This window comes from Poecilia reticulata, chromosome 20 (assembly GCF_904066995.2).
Source record: "Poecilia reticulata chromosome 20, P_reticulata-male-v2, whole genome shotgun sequence".
NCBI lineage: Eukaryota > Metazoa > Chordata > Actinopteri > Cyprinodontiformes > Poeciliidae > Poecilia > Poecilia reticulata.
In genome coordinates this window covers 10102465-10116535 of record NC_088849.1, presented here as the reverse complement: position 1 = coordinate 10116535, position 14071 = coordinate 10102465, and the positions used below count along the sequence as shown (strand labels likewise).

The 14071-nt window shown below is 34.6% G+C and overlaps 1 protein-coding gene and 2 long non-coding RNA genes across 3 annotated transcripts in view; all 3 read right to left on the bottom strand.

Moving 5' to 3' along the window:
• LOC103482495 (sialic acid-binding Ig-like lectin 10) overlaps nt 1-14071 on the bottom strand; it is a 28176-nt gene that overhangs the window by 8050 nt on the left and 6055 nt on the right. The window lies entirely within an intron of this gene.
• On the bottom strand, nt 3837-6695 carry LOC145549393 (uncharacterized). The gene is made up of 4 exons (XR_014085354.1): nt 6442-6695; nt 6136-6223; nt 6028-6058; nt 3837-4634 (listed from the first exon to the last, which is right to left on the bottom strand). It is a non-coding gene; the product is annotated as an uncharacterized LOC145549393 (long non-coding RNA).
• Nucleotides 8051-9450, bottom strand: LOC145549394 (uncharacterized). Its single transcript, XR_014085355.1, has 3 exons — nt 9381-9450; nt 9028-9226; nt 8051-8451 (listed from the first exon to the last, which is right to left on the bottom strand). It is a non-coding gene; the product is annotated as an uncharacterized LOC145549394 (long non-coding RNA).

Here is a 14071-nt window from a genome sequence, read left to right as displayed (position 1 = left end):
ATCCTTCCTCTTTAATGAAAGAGGATGTTAGCCTTTCAAGCACATTGTCTGCCATGGAGTACAACACAGATACATATCTGTATATTAACTTTCTGATTTGTTTCAATATGTATTATTTTTTATGTGCAACTTCAAAGCAAAAAGTCATCTCAAGAAACTAAGACAATGACATGAAATTCCCATTCAGAAATAATAATACTTATTATTATTTAAAGAAAGATTAAAAATATTTACATACATTATGATTTAATCCTAAGTGTAAAACAAAATCAGTTTATGACTATGATGATGTTATTCTCTACCTGAACACTGAGTTTAACAGTGAATAGCACAACTTCAAACCCACCAAAATAAGGTTTGCAACTTAAGGTGGGAGAATTTGGTTAAGGGACATTTATTAGGTGTGGACTTCTCAGACATGTCCTTTATGGATGAGTGCCAAGAAGAAATTTTTAAAAAGTAAAAGAAAAAGTTGTTAAAAAGTTGTTATCTGTGTTTTCCTCTGTTTGACTGAGAGAGTCTTGTTGGAGATTCCAGGTGAGTTCAGGAGGTGAGTTTGGACAGGGAGTGAAAGCTGAGCAGGTTACAGTGACAGACTGATGCTCCTTCAGGTCAAAGGGAACATTAATGCTGGGACTCTGAGGAGAATCTGGGATTTTACATTAAACCAACAGGATAAAAAAGAAACATAGGTAAAATGTGCAGAAAGAAGCCTCAACAGTTCTCAGTATGTTTTAAATATAGTTTGATGTCTCAAACAGGACATATGTAATGTTTGGTGTAATGTTCTTACGTTTTCTTTTAACAATCTTTGACTAAAGGTTTGTCCATTTTTTGTCCTGAGGACAACAAAAATACCAGGAAAAATGTATAATCACATGGACGTTGCATTTTTCTGTTCATTTATTATATATTTATGTTCCTATTGATTATAAATGTAATATGTGGACTATGTGTCACATTCAACGTCAGAATGTTTTTGAAGTAACAATTTGTGTTACATCAGTTAAGTTTTGATCTATAAATGAAAATATAAACTTACTCTTGGGGTACAATTCAACTCTTTGAGTTCATCACTAAAAATAAATCAAATTAATTGCTAAAATAGCAAAGAAAATGTAGTTTTAAAAACCTGGTTGGTTACTATGAAAAGGCTTTGAATACCAATAGAATTTTCTTTTGAAGGAAATTAATAATAATTGACATGCAAGTTGTTTTTATTTTATTTTATGTGAACTAATTCTTGTGAAAACAGATCATGCTTTGATAATGTTTTACTGTCTTTCCTATTTTCAATATTTTATTAGTGTGTGAGATCTGTAAATCTCATTTCCCATGAGAGAAAAAACTTTGCTGAGTAAAAAAAATATTCTAAATATCAGAAATATGGATAAATTTAACATTGCAGTTAAGTACAGTAGTATAAAAACACCAAAAATGTTCTTACCTCCGACTATTATCTGAAGATGATGACAAACATCTGTTTCCCTAAATGGCCGGTTCTCAATGCGGAGGAAGTATGTGTCAGTATAAGTCAACAGAGTGGTGCAACTTTCCTTACTCAGGTTTCCAGTCATATTCAGTGAATAGGTGTTAATTAACCCACTGCTGTTGAAAATAACAGCGCTTGGTTTGGCATTGATATTGGAGCTATTTTTCAGCCAAACTCCATTGATGGGTCTATTGATATTATAGTCGGAATGTGTTGAATTGAAGCTACACGGGATTCGCAAACAAGATCCACTCAGAGCTTCAATCTGCCGAGGTGTGTCAGCAATAAGCTGTGGATTAGGACAACCAGCGAAGTTACCTGTAAAAACAGATTAATGATGGCATAACATGAAGAAAAGATTTACTGCAGACTCACTTCAAAAGCTAGAAACCTCAGTTCAGCTGTAGGATTTTATTTGAGGAGAATAAAAACATTGTGAGGATGAAACATTTCATGTACCGTCTCCAAGTGAAAATAATTAAACAAACGGCTCACCTGGAAGGAAGAAGACACTCAGAACTGTCATCAGGTTCACAGACAGAGCTGCCATCAGTCTCTCCTCAGTCAGCTCTCTTAGAAATGGATTAAAATTGTTTTATTAACCAAAGTCATTTCTGAATGAAGCAGCAAAATCAGAAACTTGAATGCCAATTAGCTGTGTTGAAAAAAATAAGCAAAACCACATGTATCTTCAGATGTTCACAATTTTAGTATAAAATGCAAAAATAGGTGAATTGCCCATTAAAAATAGGACAGGTAAACATAGGCATTGCCGTTTATTTGTTATAGTAAAAGAAAAAATTGCAATAAAAAACTGCTGAAGAAATCTCATCTGAAGAATCTGAAGCTAAAATACTTAGAGAAATTACCTGTAAATGACGTAAAATGTGAATTTCAGCTGATGAGCAACAGAGCAGGAACTCACTTCTCCTTTTCTTAAAACCAGCAGTTTTGAAGCCCACGGCTATATTTATACTAACTTCTTTAAAAAAAAAAACAAAGGATGTTGGCTGGTTTTTAATTTGGCTGTCAGAATATGCATGAGCACCTGTAAACACACACACACACACACACCTTTAACTTACTGACTTACCTCCAACTGTGTTGAACAAGTTTGAATATTTAGACATGGAACAGGTGGAGGATTTTGTTAGTCTCCTAATGTAGATAATGTAGATAACACGTTTGATCAGATTTGCTGAGTATAGTTTATTAAGTTTGCTTCATTTTTAACCCATAAGGAGAACTAAAAGTTTCTCACAAAAGCTGATGAAGCAAACAAACAGGATGTACATATACATCATCAGGAGACTTCAGAGTAGAAAAGAGCTTCAACTGCATCACATGTAAGCTAAGTGGGGTTAGCAACACTGGATTTTGCTGCAGTCAGGTGGTAGTTAGCTCCAACTAACTTCACAGCTATGAGATTCCTCCAGCATCTGTTGTAGGATTACCAGAAACACCGAATCCTCCTTAAACGTCAGTGTGTGCTGGGGTTTATAAAATGTTTGCAAACCCCTTTTTAAAGATTTGGTGAGAATGTCATGAATAAGTGTAAAACTTTTTCATTTCCGGTTGAAGTGAAACATTTTTTCTGTCACTAAACGAAAAACACACAATTTCACTAGAGAAACAGAAGTACATTTCAAAAAGTAGAATAACCAAGCATGCAGTCAGATCTATTGTCTGATTATTGTTCTTTGCTAAATTAATAACACCCCTTTAAGTTTTTCATTTTATGTCATTCGATTCTACTTCTACTGATGCCCCGCAATAAGGTAAAATCTAAATCCATTATGAAATTATGCCATAAATTATAAATGGATTAAAGCCAAGTGTAACTCTTCCTCTGTAGTTCATAATGCTGACCCCTAGTGGCTGGTTAAAGTTCACTAGAGTCAGGATTAGGACGTTAATACCATGCTTATTGTCTATTTCTAACTTAAAAAACAGAAAAGAAAAACAATGGGTCACTTTCAGCTACCACACAGCAATCAGTGGTTTTCACTCAGCCAGCACTTTATTGATTCCTGCAAGAAGGAAGACGACATGTCCACCAGTGCTTATGACCTGATCTAACTACACTGTAAAAAAAAAAAAACTTATCTAATTTATGGTAAAATATCAGTAGCTGTGGTTGCTGAAGTTTAACCCTATAAATATGGTAAAGTTCCTTCAACCACAGGTAAACTGGAAACATTTTTCTTTACAGTGTACACAAAACGTAAACGCTTTTATCTCAAAAGGTCTCCAACTCATTTAAATCAAGGACTGAGAAAAAAAAATACATGAAATTAATTTGATTAAAGGCAAAGGTAAAGGTAATTTTATTTATATAGCACATTTTCAGCAACAAGGCAATACAAAGGAATTTAAAGGAAAAGCAAACAAAATAACAAACCAAAGGAACGAGCAAAAGAAGAAAAAGCTAATAATGTTGATCCAAAGTAAATAAACTAGATACTCATTGTATCTAGTCACTGTAATTCACTATATATCCAAAAATTCAATGGACTTTGGTTGAGTGTTACAAAATCATGACTAAAGTCATGTTATATTCACTCTTCTTTTTTTCAAATACAATGTTGCAATTTATGCTTCACATTTCATATCAGCAGAAATATACAGTATAATGTTTTTTTTAAATCAGTAAAAAATTAAAACCACACATGCCTGTATGAAGCAATAATAAAGAGAAAACCAGCTATTTAAAATAAATCTACATCACCTGTTTAGAGACAAAACTTTCACATTCAGCAGAAGTTCTGCTTCACTCCCACAATCTCTTTATGTTTTAGCATTTCCACGGCTATTTTAGTCGCTCAGTGATCCATAAAAGCATTGCTATTTACTCCATAAGTATCATCACATCTAAAGCATCAAGAAATAATAAATCATTTCTAAACACAATAACTGGAGATGTGATGAACAGTGTATCCAGCCTTTCACCATCTGGTCTTCGCAGACATGAAATTGCCTCTTGAGACACAAACTTTAACAACTGGACAGAGAAACTAGATGGATGGATAGAAATAATAAATCCTCCCAATGTCAAGAGGCCTTGACATCTTTTTGGTGTCCTTTTGGCTCATGATGCTTCAGTCGTCATCACGTTGTTGACGTAGATTGGCTCGTTTGTTTCCTGTGGACAGAAAGCAGAAAATGTGTTTTGGACCAAATTTACTTGAGCTCAAACTGTTTCAGTTCAGAGGTAATAAAGGCTGGTCTCTTTGGTTTCAGTCTCACTGTGTTCCAAACTAAAAACAAAAAAATAACACATTTATTCCTAGTGTTACCTGATTTCACTGTGCAACAAGGTATGGATGTGTTTGAGGGAATCCATCTCACTTCCTAAGTGATTTTAGAAGTTTAAATATTATAAAAACTGAAAAAGAAACTGCTGAACTTCAACTCTTGATCTGGACGGCATTAAATTGGCCTCCAAAAGAAGAATATCGGTGTGTTTTTGTTTGATTGATTTTTTTTGCCATATTAGACATGTTTTGAGGATTTCTTTTTTCATATCTTTTTATTAATCCCAGTCAGCCACTTAACTGACGGTAGCAAATTAAATCAGCTGATGTTCTTGAACCATTTGGAGTACATGCAAAAACTTGGTCTCATTATGAAGATGACAAGCTAAATTTTCTATTTTTGCAAAAAAAAATACTTTTTTTGTAGCTATTACGTTTGTAGCACGAAAACAATTTAAAAATTTTACTTCACCCAGATTTTTCATTTTTATTTTTTGTAGATACACATTGAGTGTTTTGGAAACACTCAATGGATTGGAAAATACAATAAATCTGTAGAAAAAAATATTCTGCTCGTGGATTTCAATATTGATCAAAATAGCACAAAAAGAAATGTAATTTTGAACATGTTTATTTATGAGGATGTACAGGTGTAGTCCAAGTGTGCCATTCGGAGACTCCAAATGGCACACTTGGACAACATCTGATACACAAACTTCAAATGACTCTAACTCCTCAGTGCTTCAACATACAGTCATCAATTAGGGCTCTAATGACAGATAATTGCCAGAGGAATCCTCTGGTAGACACATTATTACAGATAGTGGAAATTACTTATAATTCTATAAATAAAATATCATATCTGTCAAAGATTGGATTTGAGAATACGGGAAACTTTTAGCAGGGTACCGCCACCGTCAGAGTGGGGGAGGGACGGAGGTAGTTAGTGTATAGTCAGACCTCCTCCCAGTACATACTGTACTGTTTGATACATATGATCAATTGAAATTTTTGTAAACTGATTTATTTGTAAAGTGCCTTGAAGCAACATTTGTTGTGAACGGGCACAATATAAACGTGTTAAATTGAACTGAATATCTGTGCAGACTATCTATCATTGATAGTAAAGGACTACATGAGCAGATGAGAAGAACACTTCTCATCAAAAGGCATTTTATCAATAAATATAACACTGATGTTTGAGATGTTGCCTAAACATTTTTGTACATCTCACATAATCTCAAGGTGTTACAATGCAAACAATAAACTCAGTTATTTTACCTTCTTTGGTTTGTTGGAGAATCTCAACCAGCTGAAAGAACAAAACATATTTAAACACCAACATCTAACAGCAGCTGCAAAGTGTCAACTCTTAGAAGAGAATCTCACCACTCAAAGCTGATGATGCTAATGCAGAGCAAAACAATACCCAGGATCTTCAATATATTCAGGATCTGGAATTCAGATGATCGATCATCTGTAACAAGAAAACTAATTAAGTAAATCATCATAATTCTTTGTTACTGCAAATATTTCAAATGGGATGTTTTTGTTTCCTTATTTGCTTTATAAGCCAAAATCTGAACTACCAATAATTCTTTATAAAAATGACAAAATATGAATTCTAAGACATGATGCAAGACATAGTATAATCCTAAAAGAACATGACAGCATGCATGTAAGTTAATGTATTACCTTTAATATCAACAAGAATCACAGATGACTTTTGTTGACCCAGGTCATTTGTAGCTACACAGAAATACTTTTCTTCTTCAGTGGCATTTAATTTGTAAACTTGCTCCACAGACACATTAACGTCTCCATGTTTGCTGTTCTTGAACCAGGTGAATCTGGGTGGAGGTTTGGCTCTGCTGGAGCAGCTCAGCTCCACCCAGATACCTGCTGACACAAAACCTGATGGACTGATGGATGCTGAGGTGCTTCTAGGAGCATCTGAGGAAAATGAGACACGTGAACTTTATTGATCAGAAACAGCTGAACCATGACCTGCTGATAGGATCACTTACATGAAACACTGAGAGTCACTTCTGTCTCTGCTGTCTTGTTTCCTCCAATCACAGGATATCTGGCAGAACATGTGATGTTGTATCCATCATGTGTGTCTGACAGAGTGATGTTCTTCTGGATTTTAGTTGTAAAGGTTCCATTTGTGTTTTTCTCTGTTTGTCTGAGAGAGTCTTGTTGGAGATTCCAGGTGAGTTCAGGAGGTGAGTTTGGACAGGGAGTGAAAGCTGAGCAGGTTACAGTGACAGACTGATGCTCCTTCAGGTCAGAGGGAACATTAATGCTGGGACTCTGAGGAGAATCTGGCGATTTCAAATTAAATCAAATTAAATATAAAAAAAAAAAATACATGCAATTTTTACAGTCATCAATAGGTTTTAAACAAAGTTAACTTGTATCAAACAGTAATTATACATACACATTTAAACACTGTTTTGTAAAATTGTTCCACACCCTTTTCAAGGAATTGGTAACCAGTTCGTCATTGAAACATTTTTTTTCTTGAAAAATGTCTGACATAAAGTTGTCATCCTTAGCACAAGAGGTAATTCTGCAACAGTCGTCCCATCTCTCTTTAGAGCTACTATTTGTTTTGTTTTTTCTTTTGTTTTTTCATTTCAAAATATTACCTAAATAGTATAAAAAATAAAGAAAAAATAAAGAATGTAAAGTTTTGTTTTGATTGTTAAAGCAAGTATTCTATATAAGTCAATTTCAGATCTAGAAACATACATAAAAATATAAATTCACCATGAAGACATCCTAAAAAATCATGTATTCTAAATATTGAAACTTCTGATATTGCAAGACATAGTTAGACAAAATTGTATTCATACACCTGGTTGCGTGAGATGAAAACTAATCTTATAATTTTACCATTATTTTTTATCTGATTTGAGATAACATAAATGTTTTATTTCATATCAGCCAAACTCCAGATTTCTGTTTTTAGATCAGAATCTAAAGACGGATTCAGATAGAGAATCTGTTGAAAGACCTCATGAATCCAGCTTTAAACACTTGGAGCTCCTCACTAAAAATAAAAAAATTACCAATAAAGCAGAGAAAATGTGTAAAATGTTTGCCAGTAATTTTGAATGTTGAATGTTGTTAATAATTTTCTCCTTAAAAAAAACATGTTATTTTTTGTAAGGAACACAAAAAAGAAGTTTTGTTTTAAATCAAAACTCATAATCCTTTGACAATGTTTTATTTTGAGAAAGTAAAAGAATTATTCATACCAGTAGTATAAATAATTTTCAATAAAATTGTACCACACTATAAGAATAAAAACAATCTTACCTTTTACTGTTATATTAATAGGATGACAAACATCTGATATCCTGAATACCCCGTTCTCAATGCGGAGGTAATATGTATCAGTGTAACTGGTGTTTAAATCAGGAAACACAGTGGTGCAGTTTTTCTCTCTCAGGTTTCCAATCATATTCAGTGAATAAATGTTAACTGACCCACTGCTGTTGAAAATAAGAGAGCTTGGATTGTCCTTAAAATATGGGTTATTTTTCAACCAAATTCCATAATAAACATTACTTTGGCCAAATGTGGAATGTGTTGAACTGTAGCTACATGGGATTTGCAGACAAGATCCACTCATAGCTTCAATCTGCCCAGGTGTGTTAGCAATGAGGCCTGGATTGGGACAAGCAGCCAAAACACCTGTGAAGACAGATTAATAAGAACAATTTTATACAAAATCAAGTTCTTTAACCATATGAGTTATGAACAAAATCTTATTTACAGTATATATTGCTATATAGATCCATATATATCTCAAACATGTCTTAATACTAAGCACACACAGGGTCAATGTGACCTTGCCGGGTCCCCGCACAGGGTTAATACTTTGCAGGGTCCAATGGACTGAATCTCTTAAGACTGCTGGTGGTTAAATAAATTTGATTTGCAATTTAACATATTCAAATTGGTCCTGTGTGCTTTGTGAGAGCAAGCGCTTAGGCAACTCCAAATGGTTGTCAAGGCAGAATCAAGGATTTGTCAAACATGCATGAAAGAATCAAAGCAACACTCCTGGTAGATTTTTGATCAGCAACTAACATCATAATATAAAGTAAATCTAAATAAATGTCGATTTTACACAACAATGTCTCTATAAACAACAAGAGGATCAAATATTTCAGTTTAGATTCATGTGATGTCTCAGATTAGAAATGATTAGAAATGATTAGAATCATTTCTAATCTCCAAATGAAAGGAAGTGAACAAACATCTCACCTGGAAGAAAGAAAACACTCAGTAACACACTGATTGTCATCATTGTCACAGTCTGAGCTGCCATCAGATTCTCACTGCTCTCCATAAGCTCTCTTAGTCCAGACAAAAGCATCTGAGAATTACAATTTATTATCTGTGCTTTAAATCAAAGTCACTACTGAATAAAACACGGGTTCCTTTGCAGGTAAACCAGGGACGTCTGATGATAAAAGAAAACAAAGTAAAAAAAAGAAATCAATACTTTTTAACAAAGTTTAAAAGTATGAAGCCATTTAGCTTTAATGTTTAAAATTTGTCATAAATACAACCAAAGATTTATCTGAACCAGAAGCTGAAACAGTGGAAGGACTTACCTTTAAATCAAATAATGTGTGAATTTCAGTTGAAGAGCCGCAGATCCAGGAACCTCTCTGCTTTAAAAACCTTTGTCTTTGTGTCAAAGACAATGGCTCTATTTATATGTTCTTCTTCTTTCAAAGAGGATGTTGGTTTGCCTTTGATTTGGTTGAGTTACATTTTACTTGCAGTAGCTGACTGTTAAAATGAATACTGGATAAAAACTAAACTTACAGTAGAATACTGGCAGCTGCACTCAACTGTATTATATTTGGTTTCACCACTGTATAAAGTAGAGTACTTTCAATATTAATTACAATTTAAAATGTAAATTTATAGTAAATGACTGACAGCTATACTTACTTCCACAGTAAGCCACAATCACCATCTGAATAAATTACAGCACATATAATGTACATTTAGTTCTGCTGTCTTTAGCAGCCAACAATTTACTGTAAATTTATATCATTATTAATTAGTGTAGGCAATTTTCAGTGGAGTTAAATATTTACCTTTAATACTAACAAGGATCACAGATGATCTGTTTTGACCAGATCATTAGTAAGATCATTTTGTCTCTCAGAGGTACTAAAGTTATAAACCTGCCGCAGAGACACATTTATGGCTCCTTTAACTTCTAATAAGTTATGTTTGTATATGCAGCATTTTTATGTCAACTTATGGTAACATAGTTACTTGAATGTGTTGAAAATGGCACTTGGTGCCTGGAAAATACATAGTATTGCCCCTTGAAAGCAGATAAAGGAATTTTAGGGTTTCTAGTTCACAAACTGGTTACCATGGAGACTGAACTGATGTACAGACAGTGAATAAAACAGAGTCATATCGTTTTATTCACTGTCTGTACATCAGACATCACCTTCAGCACCCTGAATATTAGGTTTAATTTTGATATCATAGCATGCTTCACTTGTGAGCATGTTATGCTCATGAGCTTGTGCTTACCTAGCATTGATGAGTTAATGTTTGTCATATTGGCCTTTTTTGTGTTTTGATGTTACTTTCCCATAAAACAACTAAGTTCCTTTATAGTGCTTGACATCCAAACATGTTAGTGCCAATAACTCATTTTACCAGCAGTAAACATTTTTAAGTCCTAAGGAAAAATCTTTACAAAAAGAGGTGCAGTGAATGTAAAACATCTTAGATGCTATTAGAAAAATAATATAAGGAGAATAAAACTGAAAAAGAATGCAAAAAAAGTATTAAAATAATCTACAGGACCAAAATGGCATGCACAATTATAAGAAACATTAAGAATTACACAAAAAAGCCTGACATTCGAATGCAGAAAGGTTTTATTCCAGTTACACAAGAACACCAAACTGCCTTTTGCTTATTGTTACAGCAACACTTTCATGAAAGTGTAATAAAGAAATGTTCTTTATTTGCCATAAACAATCACTGACAATCACAGTCAGGAAATCACTATTACAATGCATCGTGTCATGGGGTTTTGTAGAAATATTTCTAGCAGCTGCTGTTTCTCCTCAGTGAAACTAAAACTGTCTCAGTTTAGTGGATATTAAATTGTGACCTTCACCACTCCCCAAACTATGGAAATAGTTCAGTGAACATGAATACATTCCTCATCTATATCAATGTCATTTTTAAGTTCAAATCTGATCAGCCAGTCCACTTGATGCTGGGTGATGTTCTGGAGTTCATACCTGATTCACTAACATTTAGACTTAGACGTGTTTGAAATTCACATGATGAGAGTTAAGCTGCATTTTTCTTCACTGCTGTTTGAAGGAAACTTGGTAACACCTCAGTTGTTCTGCCTGCATAAGAATTATTTTATGCTTTGATGACAACAAAAAACAGCTCATTACAATGTTCATGATCGATTTATTTATTCAAACAACGGAAATACAAAGAATAAAAGACCAGTAAGGTTTGATGCTTCATATTTTACAACCTTTTGTTGAAAGCAAAACCATCTAGTGTATGTTTTTAAATTCAGTAAAAAACTATAGAAATAAGACACATGCCTGAATGTAGCAGAAAGAAACACAAAGCCAACTCTTAAAAACAATCCTCCTCTTGTATCCAGAGAGTTTTTACATTCAGGAGAACATCTGCTTCACTCTTACAAACTCTTTATTTTGCAGTATTTATGGGCCTTATTTATAACTCTATTATCCACTGAAGCGTCGCTATTTACTCCATAAGTAACACACTTGAATGTAGAGACAAGTATCAAACATTATTTAAAGCACAATGAATGGTGATGTGATGGACTGAAGATCCATTCAGGGTCTATCCAGCATTTCAGCAACTGGGTCTTGCAGAAAAAACTAATTGAACAATTGGACAGAAAAATAGTTAGATGAAAAAAATCCTCTCTCTGACAGAGGCCTTGACATCTCCCTGGTCTCCTTGCAGCTCATGATGCTTTAGCTACAGCCATATTCTTGACATCGATTGGTTCTTCTGTTTCCTGTAGACATAAAGCAAAAACTGACTTTTTTTTTTTTTAAGTCAATTTACTTGAGATAAAATTGTTTCTAGGAATTTAAAGTTGGTCTTTTGGTTTTAGTCCCACTGGATTCCCAACTTTTAAAAAAAGCATGTATTACACATATATTAAATGTAACTTAATAGAAATTTGACTTCCGACTTGAAATTAGGCCTATGTCTCTTTTAGAAACTTTTGCTCACTCTGCCTGCAGGAAGTCATCACATCGCTCCTCTATTTAACCCTTTAGTGTTGCACTGAGAAGTTGCTCCTATAATGAGCTCAGCAGATGCAAAGTTCAAGCAAGTGTTTGCAAATTGCTGCTGGCTAGTCTGAAGGAGCTGAGTGGGAGAATCATTACAGTATGTCTCATAGTAACAGTTTCAAAAATATGTAATAAAACATATATACATATATGCCTGAAGAATTTATCTTTTCTTCTCACGTAATCAGGCAGTGTTAAGATGCAAACAATGAGCTCAGCTTACCTTTGGTTTGTTGTAGAATCTGAACCACCTGAAAGAATAATGATTAATTCAAACGCCAGCATTTAACAGAAGCTTTAAAGTATCCGCTGATAGAAGAGGATCTCACCACTCAAAGATGATGATGGCAGCACCGATTATTACAAGGCCCAGGATATTCAGTGTTATATAAGTTGTGAATCCAGACTCCTGATCATCTGTAACAAGAAAACCAATTCCCCATAATTTTTTGTTACTGCAAATAATTCAAATATTTAAAAGGTGGTTTGATAGATTTTTTTATGTTTTATGAACCAAATCCTGAACTAATTCACTGATTCTTTATAAGAAAAAAGTGTCCGCTAATGAATTACCTTTAGTTGTAACAAGGATCACAGACGATTGGTTTGCTGTAGTTCTTTCACATGGCTTTTATGTTTCTAGTTTCTCCACCAGGGGGCATCCGGGGACCTCCTGGAGGGCGTGGACCTGCAGCTGCACACCTGCTGCCACTTACCATTGTTGGAGGAGTTTATCAGGACGGAGCCGCCGACACTCCTGTGCCAGAGTGTTAGCCTGTGATGGTAAATCATTGATACCTCACCTCCGACCAACCTGTTCTCCTAGTAATCTCCTTCTGTGCTGCCTCTCCTAGGTCGTCATTTCGTGAAGTTTTGAGTTCTTTGAATCTCCACGAACCTCGGCAGATCAACCAAGATCCTCGAGACCCCGCGGATCTTACCCGTTGGTGGCCACAATCTCTGAGACCAGCTCTCAGTTCTGTCAGTGGCAGATCCCTGGTCAAGCGGTTCCCCTCCCCCACCCCCCCAAACTTGCAAATGATAAATTATTTGCAAGTTTGGGAGATAATCACACCAAACAAATATAAAAAAAATAAAAAGTCTTGGTTCTTACAGCTGCTGAAGAACTGATTGAAATTTTAATCATTAGAAATCTGTGTACAAAGTTTCTCACAACAGTGAAAGAAAGAGAATTAATTGATATTTTTAATACATTTGATAATAATAAATGGATATTTGACTGCGATGGCATTGGTATGGCAATAATAAAGAAGGTGATTGTGGAACTTTTCCAGTCGTTCACATAAATCTATAATCTTGCTTCTGAATTTCCATACAGAGACAGACCACCATGCACGCACACACTCACAACTAAACAGAATTTAGACAGATCAATTAACCTGACAGTCATGGTTTGGACTGTGGGAGGAAGACGGAGTACCTGAGAACCCACATGCAAACTCCATGCAGAAAGACCCCGGGCCGGGAATCGAACCCAGGACCTTCCTGCTGTAAGGCGACAAGTGCTACCAACTGTACCACTGTACAGCCCACAGTGGCAAATTAGAGGGGAACATGTGGTAAAGACACACAAAAAATGCAAAAAGAGAAGAAAAGAACATATTCAGCATAAGCTGTCAAGTCAAAATACCAAAAACAAAAACAAGAATCGTTCAGAAGTACGCACAACAAATACTGAAACCTGTCATAAATCGGCTACATACTAAACTCCATTCTGCACATATTGCATGAACACCTTTATGAAAGCATCATGGAGAAATCATCCTGTTTCACACCTGAAAGTACAATACATACAACGTATGACATCCTAAACTGAGTTTCTCATTCAGGCGAATATGAGAACGAGTTTAATCTTAAAAACTAAGGTGAAAAACTAAGGAAAATGCATAAAGATTGTCTTTGCATTATTTTACAAATATTTATATTTCAGTGTTCTACCA